This window comes from Myotis nattereri, assembly GCF_964212035.1.
Source record: "Myotis nattereri genome assembly, chromosome: 2".
Classification (NCBI taxonomy): Eukaryota; Metazoa; Chordata; class Mammalia; order Chiroptera; family Vespertilionidae; genus Myotis; species Myotis nattereri.
In genome coordinates, this window is record NC_138076.1 from 200,341,266 (window position 1) to 200,361,361 (window position 20,096).

The 20,096-nt window shown below is 41.9% G+C and overlaps 1 protein-coding gene across 1 annotated transcript in view; it reads left to right on the forward strand.

Annotated features, from left to right (window-relative positions):
* ANO4 (anoctamin 4) overlaps nt 1–20,096 on the forward strand; it is a 249,092-nt gene that overhangs the window by 25,006 nt on the left and 203,990 nt on the right. Inside the window, exon 2 of the mRNA XM_081083106.1 lies at nt 9,712–9,841. The gene's annotated coding sequence lies outside the window, so the exon portion shown is untranslated. The remainder of the gene's footprint in view (nt 1–9,711; nt 9,842–20,096) is intronic.

A 20,096-nucleotide genomic window follows, 5' to 3' on the forward strand; every position in this document is an offset into this window, starting at 1 on the left:
TGTTGAAATACATTTGTGGCATTTCTGTCTCGAGGAAAACCAAACACTTGGCTGGAAATTGAGAAAAATGGAAGTCAGCAAGCTTATCTGTGGCTCTCCAAGATAAAAGAAATTGGGAGTTTTACAGCTGCTGGTGGTCCTTGTGCAGTTCTTTTTCTGCTGCTATGTCAATTACTTTCCTCCCCTCCAAACAGAACTGGGATACAGGCAGAATTTAAGCCAGCAGGCAGTTGAGATTCTGGACGACCTCCATCATTGGGTTTCCAAAATGTTTCCCAGTGGCCTATTCATCCCTGGTTTGCAATGCAGGGTTGTAGCCTTCGTCATTTCTTCTTGTGCTGATGAGGAAAAAGGATGAAGGAATGGATGCTTCTCTTTCTTCCTCTGCTTTGTTGGCCAGATCCTGGTTGTGCGGGCGGATTTTTTCATTAATGATGCAAGGTCCTGTCCTCAGCTGAGCATCATCTCTCAGAGTTTACTTTTTTACTGGTCAGTACGAATGAATAGTCTTGGAACTGATTGACTTAGCACTCTGTGCCACAGCCAACGCACTTTTGAATAAAAGGTCTTATGGTTGTTAGAACTGAAGGGATATTTCTGTGTTTCTGATTGGCTCCCGCATCCATCTGTTGATGCCCTGAAGGTAATTGTCAACCGTTTTATTTATAGAAATGGTTTCTGCAGTGTAGTCAGGTCTAGTAAGCTGCCATATGGTATCTTAATATGCCATCAAATGGGTAATGAAAGCTTAGGAGCAAATTTCCAAGAATAAAACAAATCTGATGTGTACAGTGAGTTTCATTTAGGACAGTAGACATCAGTGGTGGGATCACTAAGAAAGGCCTTGTCTTTCTCTCAGCTGTTTGAGAGACAGGAATTTTAAAACAGATATGCCCAGCATAGTACTTACATTTTTAAAAGTTATAAAATCACTACATGTTTATTTAAAAATCAGTATGGAATGGAAGAATAAAGAGGAAATGACTCAATGTATCTCCTTGCTACCCCAATACCACTCTTAAAAAATCGTTATTTATTGGTGATTTTAGAGAGCGAGAGAGAAAAGGAAAGAGAGAGAAACATCAATCTGTTGTTCCACTTATTTTTGCATTCATTGGTTGATTCTTGTATGTACCCTGCCAACCTTGGAAATGAGGACAATGCTTTAACCAGCTGAGCTACCCAGCCAGGGCCCCAATACCACTCCTGGGGAATATGCATTTCGATAATCATAGAGACAGAAAGAGAGATAGAGATGGAACCAGAGTCACATATATGAAATTTCAAAACATATAAATGGATCATAATATATGTAGTTTCTGAACTTGTTTTTCCCCCAACTAATTTGTCCTGGAGAGTTATGCCAGGACCTGTAGGTTCATCTCGTTATTAATAGCAGTCTAGTACTCCAGATCATAAATGCAACATGCCATAATTTAGGTAATTTGATAAATGAGGTTATTGCCAATGTTTTACTGCTATCAGTATCGACTTAGTGAACATTCTTACATGCATATCCTGGAATACATACTAGTAGGCTGACATTCCTTTAGAATTAATACTCAAAAGTTAAACATAGTTTGAATTCTGATGGCTATTCTCAAATTGCTTCTCCTTAAAGACACTGTTTTAACTGACATGTTCTCCAGCACTAAATGAAAGTGCTTATTCCCCCCATGCCCCTCCACCCTAATCGGTACCCACTGCTTTTCTTGATGAGAAAAAGTTTTGGGGTTCTCGAAAATTTTTTGAGTGTGAGTGGATAGGTAAATAATTGAAAAACAACATCAACATAAAAATTAAACTGAGGACTCCCGATCTTATTTTTTTCACAGTTGGGAGCTTTGGGAGACAGAGTTTTAAAACTGATATGCCCATAATAATAATATCATATATGCCCATGGTATGCTCAGCATAGGACACTGTGGAAAGAACATTGGATTAAGAGCAAAAAGTTCTGGCTTTGGGTTTGGCTCCCCTGTAGTCATGTCACCCATTCCCCCAGGTCTCAAATTCCTCAATTTGAAAAGGACTCTGTGCTACAGAGTGAGGGCTTAAATGCTTGTTGAATGAATAAAAGAATGATTCCTTTTCAGGATTAGGAAATTCCACTAGGCATAAAAATTTAAAGAATAAAAAGACAGCGTCACAGATTTAAAAAATTCCCTCTAAGCATTCTATTTAGTTTGAATTTGTTCTGTAGATTTACAGATTATTCTAAAAAAACACATTTTCTCAGATGGGCACAAAAATGGCTTCTGATCTCAGGGTGCAATGCTACACTTAACTGGTTGGGAGAGAGTTTATATTCTACAGAAATGTGACTGGATAATGCATTTGTCACAGATGGGGATGAATTATTGTCCGAAACATTAAAATATGTGCTGCATAAAGCAACATTGGCAGCCACTGGGGAAGATCTTAGCAATGAATTAGACAAAGCTCTGAATGTTTACTTCACAGAGGAAATGGCTTCACAAACCAGAAAACTAAGTTGTCATAGAAACCCCCATGCCAGATACTTTGCTTCAATTCTAGTATAAAGTTGTTAAGTGGATTCAGACCCAAGGGAGGTGTATTATGACTATTAAACTCAAGTATTCTGGGTTTCTTTTTAACTTGCTTAATTGATGTCCTTTTAATATATGAATGGGAATAAAGTATTTTTGTGTGAATTATCCATAAATTTATGTTGGAAAACTACAAAATCCAATCCATGTGTTATAAAATGGTGAGCTTTCTCATGTTATTTTTTTCATTATAAGTATCTTTTTACCTGGAATAAAAATAATTTAATTGGTATCAATTAGTGTCATAGGAAAATATATGTCCCAACTGTATAAATTTTCATATACAGAATCTTTTACTTAAGCAGTTAGGTAGTAGCTGCTATTGGCTTAGGAAAGAAAATTATCAGTATCCCAATCTACTGAATAGTCAACCATTTAAGAAAACAGACAAATACCGAATCACTTGATTTTCTAGAGAGCTAGTATTTGAGGGCTTGGCTAGGGTAGACTATATACATGATATCACTTAATCCACCAACAACTCTGAAATATGGCTTTTCATTTTTTGATGTATAAGCTGAGGTTAAGAGATGTTACGATGTGCCCAAGGTCATACACAGGTAAACAGGCTGAGCTGGAATTAACACCCAGTGAACTTCTACATATACTTACTGAGATACAAATATCAAAGACACAGAATGGATCTTTTATGACATGGCTGAGGTAGGGTAACGACTCTGTAGTAAGAAGAACTAGGAGAATGTCTAGGCCTCACATGTGAAGGTCCCAACGGGACCATGTTAGACATTGAGTTAGACTTCAACAAGTAGACTCCCAGCCTGGTGTGAAAATTTGAAGCACTTAATTATGGGCTTGAAGATATTCCCATATAACTCACACTAATGGCACTTTGATGAATGATCCAAAATAATGTTTTAGCCTTTAAAAGGGAAGATGTGAAACTGGGTTGTTGATTATGCACAACCTGTAACTGGACATTTTCACATGTTTCCTTGGAACATTTCTGTGTTGTTTATAACATGTTAGCTATTATCTATTAAATAAAAAGTTTAAATTGTACTAAATTACGTTATAATGGACCTTGTTACCAAAATCAACCATCTTGGGAATCTGCATCACTGAGGAATTTGGACCAATCAAATGATTATGCAGAGAAATGTAATCATCAGTAACCCAGCCAACCTCTGATGAGGGGCAAGTTTGCTGCACCATTCTCAGCTCCACTGTAGTTGGTGTGATGTTTTATAATGAGCATAGATGAGTTGAAAAGGAATAATGTTTATAAGCAAAAGACAATGCAGAGTAAAGATTTAAATTGGACTATGAAAATTACTGAAGAGGGAAACACTGGAAAATATATAAGCAGATTTCCTGGAGTATGTGTTTAAGACAGAAAAACAAATGTCTGAAGATGCAGTTGAGAAAGAAAAAATACTTGGAAAATAGTGATTGGCCACAGAAAAAGAATCACAGAGCTCATCCATTCAGCATAATGATTTGATGGATGCCACTAATTTAAAAAGCTACAGAAAATCAGTCAGATCTGTTAACATTGATGCACTGAATTTCACTAATCTTATTCATGGATGTGCTATGATTTTTTTGTATTCAGCCCCTACCAATTTTCCGGTCACTGTCCATGGTTCTGAATCAGCATTGCCTGCAGGAAGTTGTAGAGATGTTTTCCTTCTCCCAACAGCAGTCCCAGTTTCTTCACCTTAACTGTGCTTGGATTGTAAATACAACGTGTCAATCTTTTAGTAACACTTCTGTCACTTTTATTTCCCACATGGGATCTCAATAGAGGCCCCAAAATTAAAATGGGTAAAACTGAGCTCCTGACATTTTCCCCAAACGAATTCCTCCTTCAGTCTTCCCCATATCACTTTATGGAACCTCTGTTCTTTATTGCTTAAGCTGAAACCTTGATATTATCCTTTACTACACTCTCTTTCTCACATTCTTCATCTGTCTGGTCTACCTTCAAAATATGTTCAGAATCTAACCATTTTTCACCACTCCACTGGGATCATTCTAGCCACAGTCTTTCACTGTTACAGGCTTCTCACTGATCTTTCTACTTACGTCTTGCTCCGTCCTATCCCCAGCTTTGAAGTTTGTTCTCACTATATCAGCTAGAGTAATCTTGTAAAATGTTAAGTCAGATCATATCAGTCCTTTGCTGAAAATCCCATGATGACTTCCTGCTTCAGAGTAAAGCCAAGGTCCTTATAATGACCCTTAAGTAACAGTTTTCTATTTTTTTAAATCATTGGATATGGTTTTGCAAGTTTAATGTCTATAATACAGTTTTGTTATCTGTAATCACTGTGCAGTAAGTCCTCAAATAACCTCGTTTCATTCAATGTTGTTTCGTTTTAATGTTGATAAGAAAATAATTGATTCCCTGCAGGGGTCACTGTCTGTGTGGGGTTTGTATGTTCTCCCTATGTGTGTGTGGGTTTTCTTCAGGTGCTCTGGTTTTTCTCCCACATCCCAAAGATGTGTATACTAGGTGAAATGGCCTGTCTAAATTGTCCCAGTGTGATTGAGTGTGGTGCGAAGGGAGAGCATCATATCCAGGGTGGACTTCCGCTTTGCACCCTGAGCTGCCGAGATAGGCTTTGGCCACACAAGACTCTGAACTACAATAAGCAAGTGGAAAATTATTATCTTGTTTGTAATAATATTTCTTAAGTGTGTGTATAGCTCACATTTATTTCACTGTTTAGTCATAGAAGTGTTTGGGATCTTTAGAAGTTTGATTTTTTTTTGTTTTGTTTTGTTTATTTGTTTGTTTTACCAGAAAGATGCTGTTGGAACTTAGCTCTCATTTATATCAGTTAGCCTATGGTAAAGTTAGTTGTTTTAGACATCGTTTTGCTTCAAGTTTGTAGTTTCAAGAACCTATCGTTAACATTGAAGAATTATGGTACTATGTATTAGGTCTCTAGGTCTAGTTGTCTACTACTAGTTATCTACTGTAAGTATGTAACCTTAAGCAACATTTCTCAATTTTCCCAACTTCAGGCTCTGGTAAACACCATTTTAGTCTGTGCTTTCATGATTTCAGTTTTCTTAGATTCTACATATGAGATATCACACAGTATTTGTCTTTCTCTGTCTGACTTATCTCACTTAGCATAATGCCCTCAAGTTCCATCCATGTGTTTGCAGTGGGAAAATTTTTATTTTTTTCTCATGGCTATTGTGAGTAATGCTGCAATATGTGCCTTTGATAACTGGCCCTTCCCACTGTGGCCCCCAGTCCCCTGTCTGCCAGCAGCCCTGCTCCCGTGGCTGCCACTCCCATGGCTGCTGCTCCCACACACTGACAGTGCTGGCCCCGCTCGCATCCGCTGACAGTGCAGTCATTGGGGCCTGTGCCAGCAGTGCTGCGAGCAGGCCAGCACCATCAGTGGGTGCAAGTGTTGGCTGCTTCCCTGATCACCGTTCAGGGGCAGGGGGAGGTGGAGAAGCCCTCAGGGGCGATTGGGGCCTGTAGCTGTCCGCTGACGGCGCGATCAGGACTGGTGCCAGGCATTGGCAGTGTGTGAGAGCGGGGCTGGAGCTGGCAGCAGGTGTGAGCACCGGGCAGGACTGCGGTGCATGGGAGCAAAGAATTTTTAGTAACCACTAGAGGATCGCCCAGATGATAACAACTGACACCCTGCCTTGTTCTGGTGCACCTGCTCACCTGCTCCACCATCCCACCATGGCTGACACCCGCCATGTTCTGCACTCTGCCGCCTGCTGCCCACACCCGCCATGTTCCGCACACACCCCCTGGTGGTTAGCGCATGTCATAGTGACTGGTTGTTTGGTTTTTCGGTTCTGCTGTTCGTTCTATTTGCATATTAGGGTAATATATTACCCTAATACACACACACACACACACACATACACACATACAGTGGGGCCTTGACTTACGAGTTTAATTTGTTTCGAGACCGAGCTCGTTAAGGAGCTCGTTAACTCAAATTGCTATATTAACTCAATGCAAAAAATCGGTGGAGAGATAGCTGGTATCTCAAAAAACTCATTAGTCGGGACACTCGTAAGTCAAGGCCCCACTGTTTATATATTTTTGGTTTTATTTTTGGTGTTTGAGTTACCTAAGTTTGTCTTTTTTTAAATTATTATCCATTTTGGACATTAACCCCTTATGTGATACATGGCTTGCAATTTTTTTCCCCATTTTGTAGGTTAACTTTTCATTTTGTTGATTGTTTCTTTTGCTGTAGAGAAGCTTTTTTTTTATTTTTATTTTTATTTTTTAAGAATAGTTTATTGATGTTTAGAGAGAGAGAGAGGGAAAGAGAGAAACATCAATGTGAGAGCACAACACCAATCAGCTGCCTCCTGCATGCCCCCTATTGGGGATCGAGCCCACAAACAAGGCATGTGCCCTTGACCAGGAATAGAACTGGTAACCTCTTGGTGCACTGGACAATGCCCAAATCAACTGTGCCACGCCAGCCAGGGCACTGTACAAAAAGCTTTTAAGTTCGATTAGTCCCATTTGTTGATTTTTTTTTCATTTGTTGTTTGTGCTTTTAGTCTTATGTTGAAACAGCTTTCTTGACTGTTCTGCATTGAATTCAAATACTTGTTTTCCCTACACGTACCCCATTTTAGCCATACAGATCCTTATGATGATTCTTTTTAAATTAATTAATATTATTGTATTAAAAAAATCCTCACCCAACAATATGCTTTCATTGATTTTAGAGAAAGAGGAAGAGGGGGAAAGAGAGAGAGAGAGAGAGAGAGAGATAGAGAGAGAAATATTGATGTGAGAGAAAAACCTCTATTTCTTGGCTTTGTACGTGCCCTACTGGGGATGGAACCTGTAACCCAGGTATGTGCCCTGACCTGGAGTTGAACCCGCAACCCTTCAATGCATGGAATGAGGCTCCAACAACTGAGCTACACTGGCCAGGGCCCTTGTGATGATTCTTGAGTCCATCCAATTATGTTCTAGCTCTAAGGCCTTTACACTTGCTGTTTCCCAACCTGCCCAGATATTTCTTCTATTATCATATGCATGGTTCACTTCCTCATTTTCTTCAGGTTTTTATTCAGTCTATTTTTTGTTGACATTCTCCTTGGTCTTACTCTTTAAACTTGTAAAAAGCCAAAAGCACAAAAGAAACCCCTCACTCATAACAGTTTATATCTCCCCGTAGCATGTCTGTAATCCAACAAACTGTATCTTTTAATTAAACATATTGTTGTTTGTTTCTTCTTTGAAGATGTAAGCCGAAGGAAAGTTGGGATTCTTTTTTCTGTTTTATCTGCCAATATGCCCAGCATAATGTCTGGCACGTAGTAGGCGTTCAATAAAATATTTGCGAAGAATGGAATTATATTCACAAATGATTAATTGGCGGGGGATGAAATGTCAGTATTTAATGATATAAATAGACACATCTCATTCTATCAGATTATTATTTTAGGAAACAAAGAAAAATGTTTTTAGCATTGCTTGCTTTATGTTTTGAATTCTGGTATTTGGAGGTACCAAAATGGTTATGTAGTCCAGCAATTTAAAATTCATAGGACTTCAGCAGACACTCCAGAGCAGGTGAGGCCTGAGGAGAAAGCTAGCATTCAGCAAGCTTCTCGATCCTATAGTTCTTGCCTTCTTTTTTTACCCCCATTTCTAACATATAGATGTCCTAGAAAAACTGAAGGTTTCTAGTTCTATGGGGCTAGAGGGGTGTTTCCCCAAACCATTTCACATGGAAAGGATTAAGTTCCTTCTAGAGTCTTACTTTTACAAACCAGGTTTGATACTTGCTCCTGATTTAAAAAAAAAAAAAAAAGATTTCATAAATGTGCACCAGTCACTAGGGGGTGCTGGGTGCTCATATTCGGAGTAGGGTACGCAGTCTCACTGGGTTTGCAAGTTAGAATGTCTAGTCTAACATTCCCCCAAATCATTTTCTTATTGGTATTCATTTTAGCAATTTGTACAAACTTAAAATTAACTAGAGGCCCGGTGCACGAAATTCGTGCATGGGTGGCAGGAGTCCCTCAGCCCGGCCTGCACCCTCTCACAATCTGAGACCCCTCAAGGGATGTCTGACTGTGGAATCCCTGCAGGATAAGGCCTAAACCGGCAGTCGGACATCCCCCTCGCAATCCAGGACCGCTGGCTCCTAACCACTGGCCTTTCGGCTTGCCTGATTGCCCCTAACCACTCTGCATGCCTGCCTTATTGCCTCTAACCACTCACCTGCCTGCCTGATCACCCCTAACCGCCTCTACCTGCCTGCCTCATTGCCCCTAATTGCTTGCCTGACTGCCTGATCGCCCCTAACTGCCTCTGCCTCGGCCCCTGCTGCCACGGCTTCTTTGGGAAGGATGTCCAGAATGACGTCCAGAGGTTGTTCGGCAGTCTGGTCTAATTAGCATATTACGCTTTTATTATTATAGATGTTTACCTAATACTGCCCTTTTCTCAAATTGGAGAGGGCAATTATGAGAGCATTGGTTTCTCACCTTTAGGGACTGTGGTTAGTCACCAATAACCTCATTCTCATTTGTCAATTGGCAGTGATTCAGGTGAGACGGGTCCTGCCGCTGGACCCCTGCTAGTTCGGTCCCATCCTTTAGCATTTCCTCGCTTTCCTAAAAAGTGTGAAAGTTGTCTAAGTGTGTGTAGGGGACATATTTTAAAAATGACATGCGAAATAACTAGTACTTATGAGTGCTGTTCTTTCAAGTTTTTGGTGTTTATGCTATTTTATTTTAGGAAAATAACAGCCCATGAAGCCCCACCTTCCCCTTTATAACTTTTACATGTGATGGATTATAAAGGTGATGGGGACAACAGTGTGCTATTGCCAAGGGTTAAACAGGAATCCAATGAGAGCAAGGACTAAAGAAGCAAGACCAGTGGTTTCTTTGAAACACCTGTTAGAGAGAATTGGCCCTGAGTGAAATGTCTCTTTAAATCGCCCCACATCCCCATCCACATAGAGCTGATGACATTTGCCAGTTTTTGCTCATGATTTCAGGAGTCATTCTGGTTTCTCAGAAATGTGTGTTCACTTATGTGAACGTTATTTTATGCTGCTGATGTTGGAGCATCTGCTTTAGTCAGGTAATGGTTCTTTTCTTGCTGCGCCTTTTGCTTATGTATTTGCTCAGATGTACTCCTTAATGATTTCAGCTAGCCACCTGCCCAGGCAAAACCACTCGCCTCTCAAGATGTGCTGAGCAGTTTTATCACAGCAGGAAGGAATTCATGGGGCCATTTTGGGCTACATGGTCTTAAAGATACCATCTGAAATAAGGAGAAGGTACGGAAACAAGATTGTAATCATTGCTTTTCCCCCCCAGATCCATCTTATTACCTCTAATATATTGTATTCTTTTTTTTGTTCTGTTAATACTTTAAACACTTAAGCTCAATAAATATTTAAACATTTGTGTAGGCAACTGGCTTTAGACTTTCTAGCAGACTGATTGCCTGGGACTGACACTTCTAACCAAATAAATTTTTTTCCCAAAACATTTTATTTTCTCTGTTTATTCATGAATACTAAACGTAGGCCCATATGAAGAGTATGGAGGGAGGATGCATAGTTTCAAAAAAGTATTGAGGAACTGGGCAGGGTAATAAAAATGGAATATGTAATTTATGGTGCCCAGACTATATATATATTTAGTAATGGAGAAATGAAAAGCAAAGAATAATTATTCCATTTAACACCTTCATTTCTAACACTTGGGGTTTAAGGTGGCGCAAGAAAAACATTGTGTGGAAGAGTAATTAACAAATGGAAAGTGTTGTCATTAATATGCATAAATACATTAGTTTACTATTTTAGAGAACTCACTATTTCATATTTAAATTTGTTCTTACCATATTTGCTTCTAGCCTTTTTTTCATTCCGGAATCATTCAGAGATGAATAATCATAGCCTGGAGATATAAATTTAGATGTGTCACCATTTACTACCTCTACTTAGTCTCAAATCTTTATCAGATCCCCTCTAATTAAGTGGTTCTTCTGTCAATCACTTAATCTTCTATTTCCTTGAAACCACATGTGATCTTGCCTCCAATCTTAAGATTCACTGTTTTTCTTACTAGTTGTGGATTCTTGAGTAAGGTGTCTGACAGACACCTGAGAATATTGGTCTTGTTTCCCTTGCCTCAGAGCCTCATCCTTCTCAACCCGTCTGGATCCTGTACATTATACAAAGACCAGGCCTGATCACATCTCTTACATGGGGGCTGTGGGACTTGCATCTTCCTCTGAGCCAAATAAGGGAACTTATTTATCATTTAATAGATACCTCCCTAAATTATTTTCTTTTTCATGTTTATCAGTTGGAGTTCTCTGGGTAAAAGCATTAGAAAGAAATTTAACTAACTTGAGTGAAGAGAGGAAAATTTGGGGAAGGCTATGTGTAGCCCCCTGGACTTAACAGAGCCTGGAGAAGCAGGGCTGCACTGGGTGGGAACGAGGCAGCACCAGGTGATGAGGAGTGAGGAATCTGGTGACCAATCTCAGAGCAGGAGCCGTCGGCTCAGCAAACCACTACTGAGATGAATGGACTCCAATCACTTTGTCCGCTATTGTGGCACTTACTCAGGATGCAAATAGGAAGAGACTGTGTGATGGGCTCCGTCTGGCCACGCCAGGGCAATGAGTGGAAGGATCTGTCCTTTCGATGACCTTAGCGGGAGGCCAAGCACTTGGATGTACCATCTCCAAAGACTACTCACTGCAGGAGACAGATAACCTCCTAAAAGGAAACTGGGATGCTGTTAAGAAGTAGAAATAGATGGTTAGTGGCCAAACAAAATGTTCCCCACTAGTTTTGCCCATCAGTCTCCAAAAAAAATTAATTTTCTTGAGAGCAGATTGTATCATGCTCTTTTTTAGAGTTCCTATAGTTTATTTATGGCACATTAATCCCTTCTTACGTGGACACCAGCACCTGTTTTAGGTGCTGTGTATACTCGTGCATACAGCAGTATCTACATAAACATTCCTATCTCTGGGAGCTTGCATTTTGGTGAAGGGATGAGACAATGAGCAAGATGAGTAAAACTGGGGTTGTGCTAGTAATGTGTGCTATGGGGAAAAAAGAAAGCATGGCAGGGAGATAGAAAATGCTGTGGTACTGGACTAGCAGTTTTAAAATGTGGTCCAGGGAGGTCTCACTGGGAAGGGGGCATTTGAACAAAAACCAGTGGGCACAGGGAGAACGCAATGCAGATATCTGGGGAAGAGGCAAAGGGAACAGCAAGTGTACTAGTAAAGGCGCTGAGGCATGTGTTTCCTTGGCATGTTGAGGAGCAGCATGGAGGCCAGTGTATCTGGAGTGGAATAAAGGAGAGAGAAAGTAGTTGGAGATGAGGTCAGAGATGGAAGGGGGAACCCGACCACGGTTGCAATACATGAACAAGATTCTGCCTCTGTTTCTATGGGTCATATGGTCCAGTACGAGGCAGTGAGGTGTGAGGACACACTTTAGTTCGTACATTGTAGCAAGATTCTCAATTAGGTTTGAGGTGCTGGGAGGTGGGGGGGGGGGCAGGGGGGAGGGGGGGAGGCGGCTAATTGCACATGGTGTGGGCCTGGCTAGATCTCCACTTGCCTGGGGGGTTCTTTAAGGGAAAGATGTGTCATTTGTTTTACTTCCTGAACTGCTTATAGAGAGCCTGGCATATACATTTTGTATGGAATTTTAAATTCACTTTGAGTGACTGAAGAATGGATAGTGTGGGCACGATATGTAAGGAGGAGGTTTTTCCTCAATCGCACATAGATGAGGCTTAGAGAGATTATGGGAAAGAAAGTCCCAGAGTTCAGAGGAGCTGAGATTTGAGCCTCTGCAATCTGTTCTCTAAAAGCAGTACTTTTCCGTCCTTGGCATCATGGCTCTGATGCTGGGAAGTATTGAAAACAAAACTGCTAAAAAGATTTTGGAGATGTAAACATGTCTGCGTTACTTGCCTGATTTTTAATGTTAATGCAGCTGCTTATTTTACTGCTACATAGGAAATTGATGGATTGATTCGATTGTGCTGTTTTACCGTCATGTGGAAATTTTTGAGCTTGTAGGTTTTTTCTGCAGTACATCCAAAGAACACACGAATCAAAAATGGAACCACATCCATGTGTGGCTGCCGGCAGCTCTCAGGGAAGCTGATCATTTGAATTCTTGTTGCAACTAGTCCTGCCAGTGTAATCAGCTATGTAGCTATGAGTGGCTCTTGCTACTATGGCTCTTGAATTGTAAAATGGAAATTTGGTGCCCTTATGTAACCGAGCACTTGTGTTATTTAATTAAGCAAGGTGTTCCAGGAGTCAACAAAACAACCCCAGCGGAAGGTCAAGAAAGAACATCTCAGTTAGTGACAGCAGGACCACTGCCCGAGGGCCCCGTTCGTCAGCTGGAAAATATGACAATGCCGGAAAAATACAATTCTTATCACATTCTGTCTGCTAAACTGGTACTTACTGGAGTCGGTAACGTGTGTGTGCATCTCACTTACTTCCCTTTACGTTCAATCTATCCATAAGTGTTTAGAGCCCCCACAGATGGAAATGTGAATTTGTGTTAAATATTTAAAACACTTAATAAAGGTTTGCCTGGTCTCAAGGTCTATTAATCAGTTTGATGAACATTTGGTGTCCTAGGCATTAGGGATACCAAAATGAGTAAAATATGAAGTCTTAAAACTATTCCTTCACAGGAAAGACAGAAGCCAATAACGATCATACAATGTGACAATGGCTGTGATAGTAGAATGTTTGGAGTAGGATACTTTGAAAGTCTAGAGGAAATAGAGGCTATTCCAGCAAGGCCCAGGAAATGCTTCCAAATGAGTTTATGTTAAAACCAGAGGCCCAGTGCACGAATTCGTGCACCAGTGGGGTCCCTTGGCCTGCGGGATCAGGCCAAATACGACTCTCCGACATCGCCCAAGGGGTCTCGGATTGTGAAATGGTGCAGGCCAGACTGAGGGATCCCACTAGTGCACAATCAGGGTAGGGGAGGGACGCAGGAGGTTGGCCAGCAGGGAGGAACCATGAGAGGGCTCCAGGGTGTGTCTGGCCGGTCTCACTCAATCCCAGTCAGCCCAACCCCAGCAGCAAGCTAACCTACCAGTTGGAGCGTCTGCCCCCTGGTGGTCAGTGCACGTCATAGCGAGTGGTTGAGTGGCCTTAGCATATCATTAACATGTTACGCTTTGATTGGTTGAACGGATGACTAGGTGACCGGACACTTAGCATATTAGGTTTTTATTATGTAGGATAGAGGAGAGGGAAAGGTACTTCAGGTGAAGGGAATAACATGAGCCAAGGCCTAGAGAATTGAAAGGGTGTCTCTTTAAGAGGACCATGTGAGATGTACACAAGAAGTCTGGGCTGAGGGTTTTGGAGTTTTCTCACAGGTAAGAGGGAGCCTGGGGGGAGAGGTTGTATTTGACGTTCTTGTGGAAGGCTCATCCAGGTGAAGGTGTCAAAAGACAGTTGCGTCCTAACTTGGACTATAGGTTTGGATCTCATGAAGGAAGCTGGGTTGATAATATCCCCAGAGGAAAGAGTTTACATTGGAAGTGAAAAGGGCTCATGACAAGGCATTAGAGAAAAGTACTATTTATGGGTGGGCTGAGGATGTGGCCACTTCCCTCTCCCCCCGACCTCCTGTATGTGGGCAGTGTAGATATTCAAACCACCTTTTTCTGCTTGCTTTTTGTAGAAGATAATTTATTCAATAGATGCTGAATGTTTGTGCATCTTCTATGACATTTTTGTTCCTGTGTTTTAAGGAAGGAACATTGCCTCTTTGTGGGTGTTGGATCTTCCCAGTAGCTGAGTCAACCAGATTAGTGGACACAACACTGGCGTATATCTCAGCCAGATATCTTGTATAGCTGTGACAAATGCTAATACTTCAATGTCCACACCCCACCAACACCAAGGACATAATATTCTTTATTCATTTTCTGGCTCTGAATGTCCTTTTTCTGTTTTTGTTTTTGTAGCCTCTTCTTTTGTCATTGGCATTTTTCACAGCTCCAGCTCATTCCCGGTTTTAAACTTTTCTGACATTTTTCCTATAGATCAGTGCTACGCATCTATTTCATTCTTTGTTATATGTCCCCCATCCTTCCAACTTTTTTTTTTAATTAAATCTTTATTGTTCAGATTATTACATTTGTTCCTCTTTTTTTCCCCCCCATAACTCCCCTCCTCCCAGTTCCCGCCCCACCCTCCGCCCTCACTCCCCACCCACTGTCCTCATCCATAGGTGCACGATTTTTGTCCAGTCTATTCCCGCATCTCCCACACCCCTTCCCCCCCCCCAAGAATAGTCAGTCCATTCCCTTTCTATGTCCCTGATTCTATTATAATCACCAGTTCATTCTGTTCATCAGATTATTTATTCACTTGATTCTTAGATTCACTTGTTGATAGATGCATATTTGTTGTTCATAATTTGTATCTTTACCTTTTTCTTCCTCTTCCTCTTCTTAAAGGATACCTTTCAGCATTTCATATAATACTGGTTTGGTGGTGATGAACTCCTTTAGCTTTTCCTTATCTGTGAAGCTCTTTATCTGACCTTCAATTCTAAATGATAGCTTTGCTGGATAAAGTAATCTTGGTTGTAGGTTCTTGGTATTCATCACTTTGAATATTTCTTGCCACTCCCTTCTGGCCTGCAAAGTTTCTGTTGAGAAATCAGCTGACAGTCGTATGGGTATTCCCTTGTAGGTAACTGAGTTTCTTTCTCTTGCTGCTTTTAAGATTCTCTCTTTGTCTTTTGCTCTTGGCATTTTAATTATGATGTGTCTTGGTGTGGTCCTCTTTGGATTCCTTTTGTTTTGGGTTCTCCGCGCTTCTTGGACCTGTAAGTCCATTTCTTTCACCAGGTGGGGGAAGTTTTCTGTCATTATTTCTTCAAATAGGTTTTCAATATCTTGCTCTCTCTCATCTTCTGGCACCCCTATAATTCTGATGTTGGTACGCTTGAAGCTGTCCCAGAGGCTCCTTACACTATTCTCGCATTTTTGGATTCTTTTTTCATTTTGCTTTTCCGGTTGGGTGTTTTTTGCTTCTTCGCATTTCAAATCATTGACTTGATTCTTGCGCTCCTCTGGTCTGCTGTCGGGAGTCTGTATAATATTCGTTATTTCAGTCCGTGTATGCTTAATTTCTAGGTGGTTCCCCAATATAAGATCGAGGGTCTCATTAGTTTTCTTGTAGATCTCATTAAGTTTATCGGCGGCTTCTAAACAGTTCTTGAGAGACCTTAAAAGTGTGGTTCTGAACTCTATATCTTCCATTGACAATTTTGTCCTGTTTCTTTGTCTCCGCATTTTGTTATGCTTCCTTGGTGCACCCCCTAGTGGTCTTTGTTTGCAGTCTTATAGTTAAATCTTGATTGTTGTAGCTAATTCCAGGGAGGGTTTGACCTCCAGGCCAAGTGGCTATGAGAATCAGCTGTGTCTGCAGTGAGAGAACTTCTGTCCTCTAGGGAGGTGCTAATCTAGCGTTTGCCTGAGGCTATCCGGCAAATGCCTCTGTGCAGGGCTTGGGCGGGGCTGGTCGCACAGGATCAATAGGGTGGGCCGGAGAGAGCAGTTATGGCGGCTCTCAGTCCTGTCCCCAGGGGCTCTGCCTCTCTGAGTCCCAGCAATGGCTGCAAAGCTCGGAGAGAAAGCTGCACTCGCTCTGACCGAAGCCAGGCAGACCCGCTTCTCCCGTTTGAGTCTGGGTCCCTAAAGACTCGCCTGTATCTGGAGCTCAGAGTCTGCGACTCCCTCCCGATTGAAAACGCCAACCGCGCCCTCCACCGCCAGCCCGCTCTGTGCACTCTGCACCTCAGAATTTGACTTCAGCACTGCGCCTCCTCTGAGTGTCCGTATGCGTTTCTCTTTCCTCCTAGTTGTAGGACTTCCACTCAGCCAGCATTCCTGTGGTTCTGGGTGATGTCCCTTCCGTTTTCTGGTTTCACTTTTGAAGTAGTTGTTCAAAGCAGCAAACTCCGGCGTTAACCTATGCTGCCATCTTGGTTCTCCCCCAACTTTTAAATGATTGTTTTAAAACCCAAACCTCTCAGAAAATTCCCTCAGTAACCACACATTATTTTCTCTAGAAGCCTGATATTTTGACTTTTCTTAGAGCTGTTTGCAAGTGTGTGTGTGTGTGTGTGTGTATCCCTGCATTGATATGTCATTCTTTCGAGTCTCTGGAGCCTTTTGAGGTAGGTAGGTTTCTGTTTAGAGCTTCTGAGCATAGAATCATGACATTTTACTTCTAAGTTTAATCAACACTTTCATTAAAATCCTAAGTTCCTGTCTTAACCCAGCCTTTCTCTTCTTTCATGGACCAATTACAAGATGACACAATTTATTTCTCCCAAAGTTTAAGTCACACCAGCATCACCAGCCAGTGTTTCCTTGTTGTTGGAATTATGACAGAGGAGCTGTGCTAGTATTGTGATCAAGAGCATGGGCAAATCCACATTCAAATCTACTCCATCCCTTACTCCCTGGGTAGCTTAGGCAAACTGTGAAGAAGACTGAAATAGTGCATTCCTAGTGCTCAGGACAGTGTTTGATTTATCATCAGTCCTTAAATAATTGCTACTGGCCACCACTGCCATCATCAAAGTAATGATTCTGGGAGAAGGAATTATTGTCAAACAAGTCAAAAAATTAGCAGGTTCTCTAAAGAAGTGTCTGAATTGTTGATGTTCCTCATTGCTATGATCTTGTAAATCCGTAAAAATGTTTCTAATCTATATTTAATGAAATATTCTTTACACCATCTTTTCACAAGAACTTCAGTTTTTTTTTTTGATAGAGCAGTTTCACTCTCCTCAACTTCTGGCCTGAAACTTATGTATCCAAACCCTCATCAAGGTGTTCACTGCAATAAAGAGCCTTACAAGTATAAAAAAGTACCCTGCGATTTAGAAGGCTTGTGGACAGAAGAAAATTCTGTTATTGTTAGGAATGACATCTATCCCTCAATATATACAGAGTCACTTTTAACTCGGTTAGAATTTTGAATAAGGAGAAAGAAATGGTTTAATTGGTCCTTTTAGAGTAATTATTTATGCTTATAGAGCAGCATGGAATAATCTGAGTGTGGTTGTGGGAGTTTGGACTTCAATCTGAGCTCTGTAATTAGTTGTTCCTATTGAAAACCTGGCCAGAAGGAAAGTATGGGGGAGGTATTGACACTTCTCTTCAGATAGAAGTTGAGGTAAAAATAAACCTACTGCCCTAACTGGTTTGGCTCAGTGGATAGAGCATCGGCCTGCAGACTGAGGGGTCCAGGGTTCAACTCTGATCAAAGCGTATGCCCAGGTTGTGGGCTCAATCCCCCGTAAGGGGCGTGCAGTAGGCAGCCGATTAATGGTTCCCTCTTATCATTGATGTTTCTCTCTCTCCCTCCCTTCCTATCTGAAATCAATAAAAATATATTTTATAAATAAAGTGATCAGTAGGTTTATTTTTTCTATTTCTATTCCTTTCACTTAAAGGCAAAGGTGAGACAAGGCACATTGAAGCTGTCTGTGCTGCCTTCCTTCCTTCCTTCCTTCCTTCCTTCCTTCCTTCCTTCCTTCCTTCCTTCCTTCATTTATTCAGCATGTCCACTCAAATACTCCTTTGAACATTAGGATTACAGACATGAATGAGACAAGCCAGGCGCTTGCCTTCATGGGCTTTACATTCTAGAGCAGGGAATTAGATGTTAAACAAGGACATAGATCAGAAAGATAATTTCAGTTAGTGCTAAGGACTAGGAAGGAAACAAAACAGGATGGTGGAACGGGGTGGTGCCATTAGGGAAGAAGTGAGATACTTAAGAAAGAGACAGGAATGATGAGAAGTTGCAGAGCTGAGGGAAACTGCGTTTACACTTTATCCTATACTGGAGGACTGGTGCACAAAAGTTTGTGCACTCGGGGGGGGGGGGGGCGGGGGTGTCCCTCAGCCAGGCCTGTGCCCTCGTAGTCTGGGACCCTCGGGGGATGTCCACTTGCTAGCGGGTAGCAGGCCTAGCTGCAGTCGGACATCCTTAGCGCTGCTGAGGAGGCGGGAGAGCCTCCCACCACAACCGCTGTGCTGGCAGCCGTCAGCCTAGCTTGTGGCTGAGCAGAGCTCCCCTGGTGGGAGCTCACTGACCACCAGGGGGCAGCTCCTGCATTGAGTGTCTGCCCCCTGGTAGTCAGTGTGTGTCATAGTGACCAGTCATTCCCAGTCGTTCTGCTGTTAGGGTCAATTTGCATATTACCCTTTTATTATATAGGATAGAGGCCTGGTGCACGGATGGGGACCGGCTGGTTTGCCCTAAAGGGTGTCCTGGATCAGGGTGGGGGTCCTGCTTGGGTGCCTGGCCAGCCTGGGTGAGGGGGTGAGGGCTGTTTTCAGGCTGGCCACACCCCCTTCAGGGTGGGGGTCCCCACTGGGTGCCTGGCCAGCCTGGGTGAGGGGGTGATGGCTGTTTGCAGGCTGACCAAGCCCCCCAGTGGGGACCCTCACCCAATGGGGGTGTGGCCAGCCTGGGTGAGGGGCTGATGGCTATTTTCAGGCTGGCCGTGCCCCCCGGTGACCCAAGGTCTCAGCCTCTCCTTTTTTTCTTTTTTTCTTTTTTCCAGGGCAGCCTCGAAGCAGGTATCTGGGATTATTATCTTCTATAATTGAAACTTTGTAGCCTTGAGTGGAGCCCAGGGCCTGCCAGGGCAGGCGGGAAGCTTGGCTTCCTCCATCACCGGGGGCAACCCAAGCCTCTTGCTTGCTCCAGCTCTGTGGCTGTGACCATCTTAGTTGGGTTAATTTGCATACTGGCTCCTGATTGGCTGGTTGGCATTGTGCATGGGTGTAGCGGAGTGATGATTAATTTGCATCTTTCTCTTTTATTAGTGTAGATGGATTAGGAAGCTATTTATGGGTTTCAAGCAGGGGAGTAACATGCTCTGAAGGTCATTTCACACCAATTCCTCTGTAGTTTCCATGTCAAATTCTACTGGAAGATTTAGAAGCTGAGAGAAGAAAATGACCATTGTGTTGGCAAGATGGAAGTCTTTGTGCCTTCCCCTTCCACTCTGGGTGAAGATTAAAAAAAGGGGGGGGGGATGAATAAAATAGAAAAAAACGTATTATATTTTATTACAGAGTTCTTTTTAGATAGCATATATGACATTTATTTTACCATTTCAATGTAAATTATTAACAGATATTTAAAACTGGAAACGAAGTCAGAGATCATCTGGTTGAAATTCTGCATGGAGTAGAGGGAATGGATGCCTAAGGGAGTGAATGACCTGTGGAAGGAAAGAACTAGGATCTGGCTTTTAACTTAGAAACTAGGGCTTTGAGGTCACACTGACATGAGTTTGAATCCTGGCACTGCTACTCAGAAGCCTTGAGACTAAAAATTACTCAACTGTTCCATGTTTGTTTTCTAATATTTAAACTGAAATAATAATACATTGATCTTATAGTTATTATGAAGCATAGATGGGATTAAAAATTAATTAGCAAGACATCTGGGACCTAGAAATCCCTTGA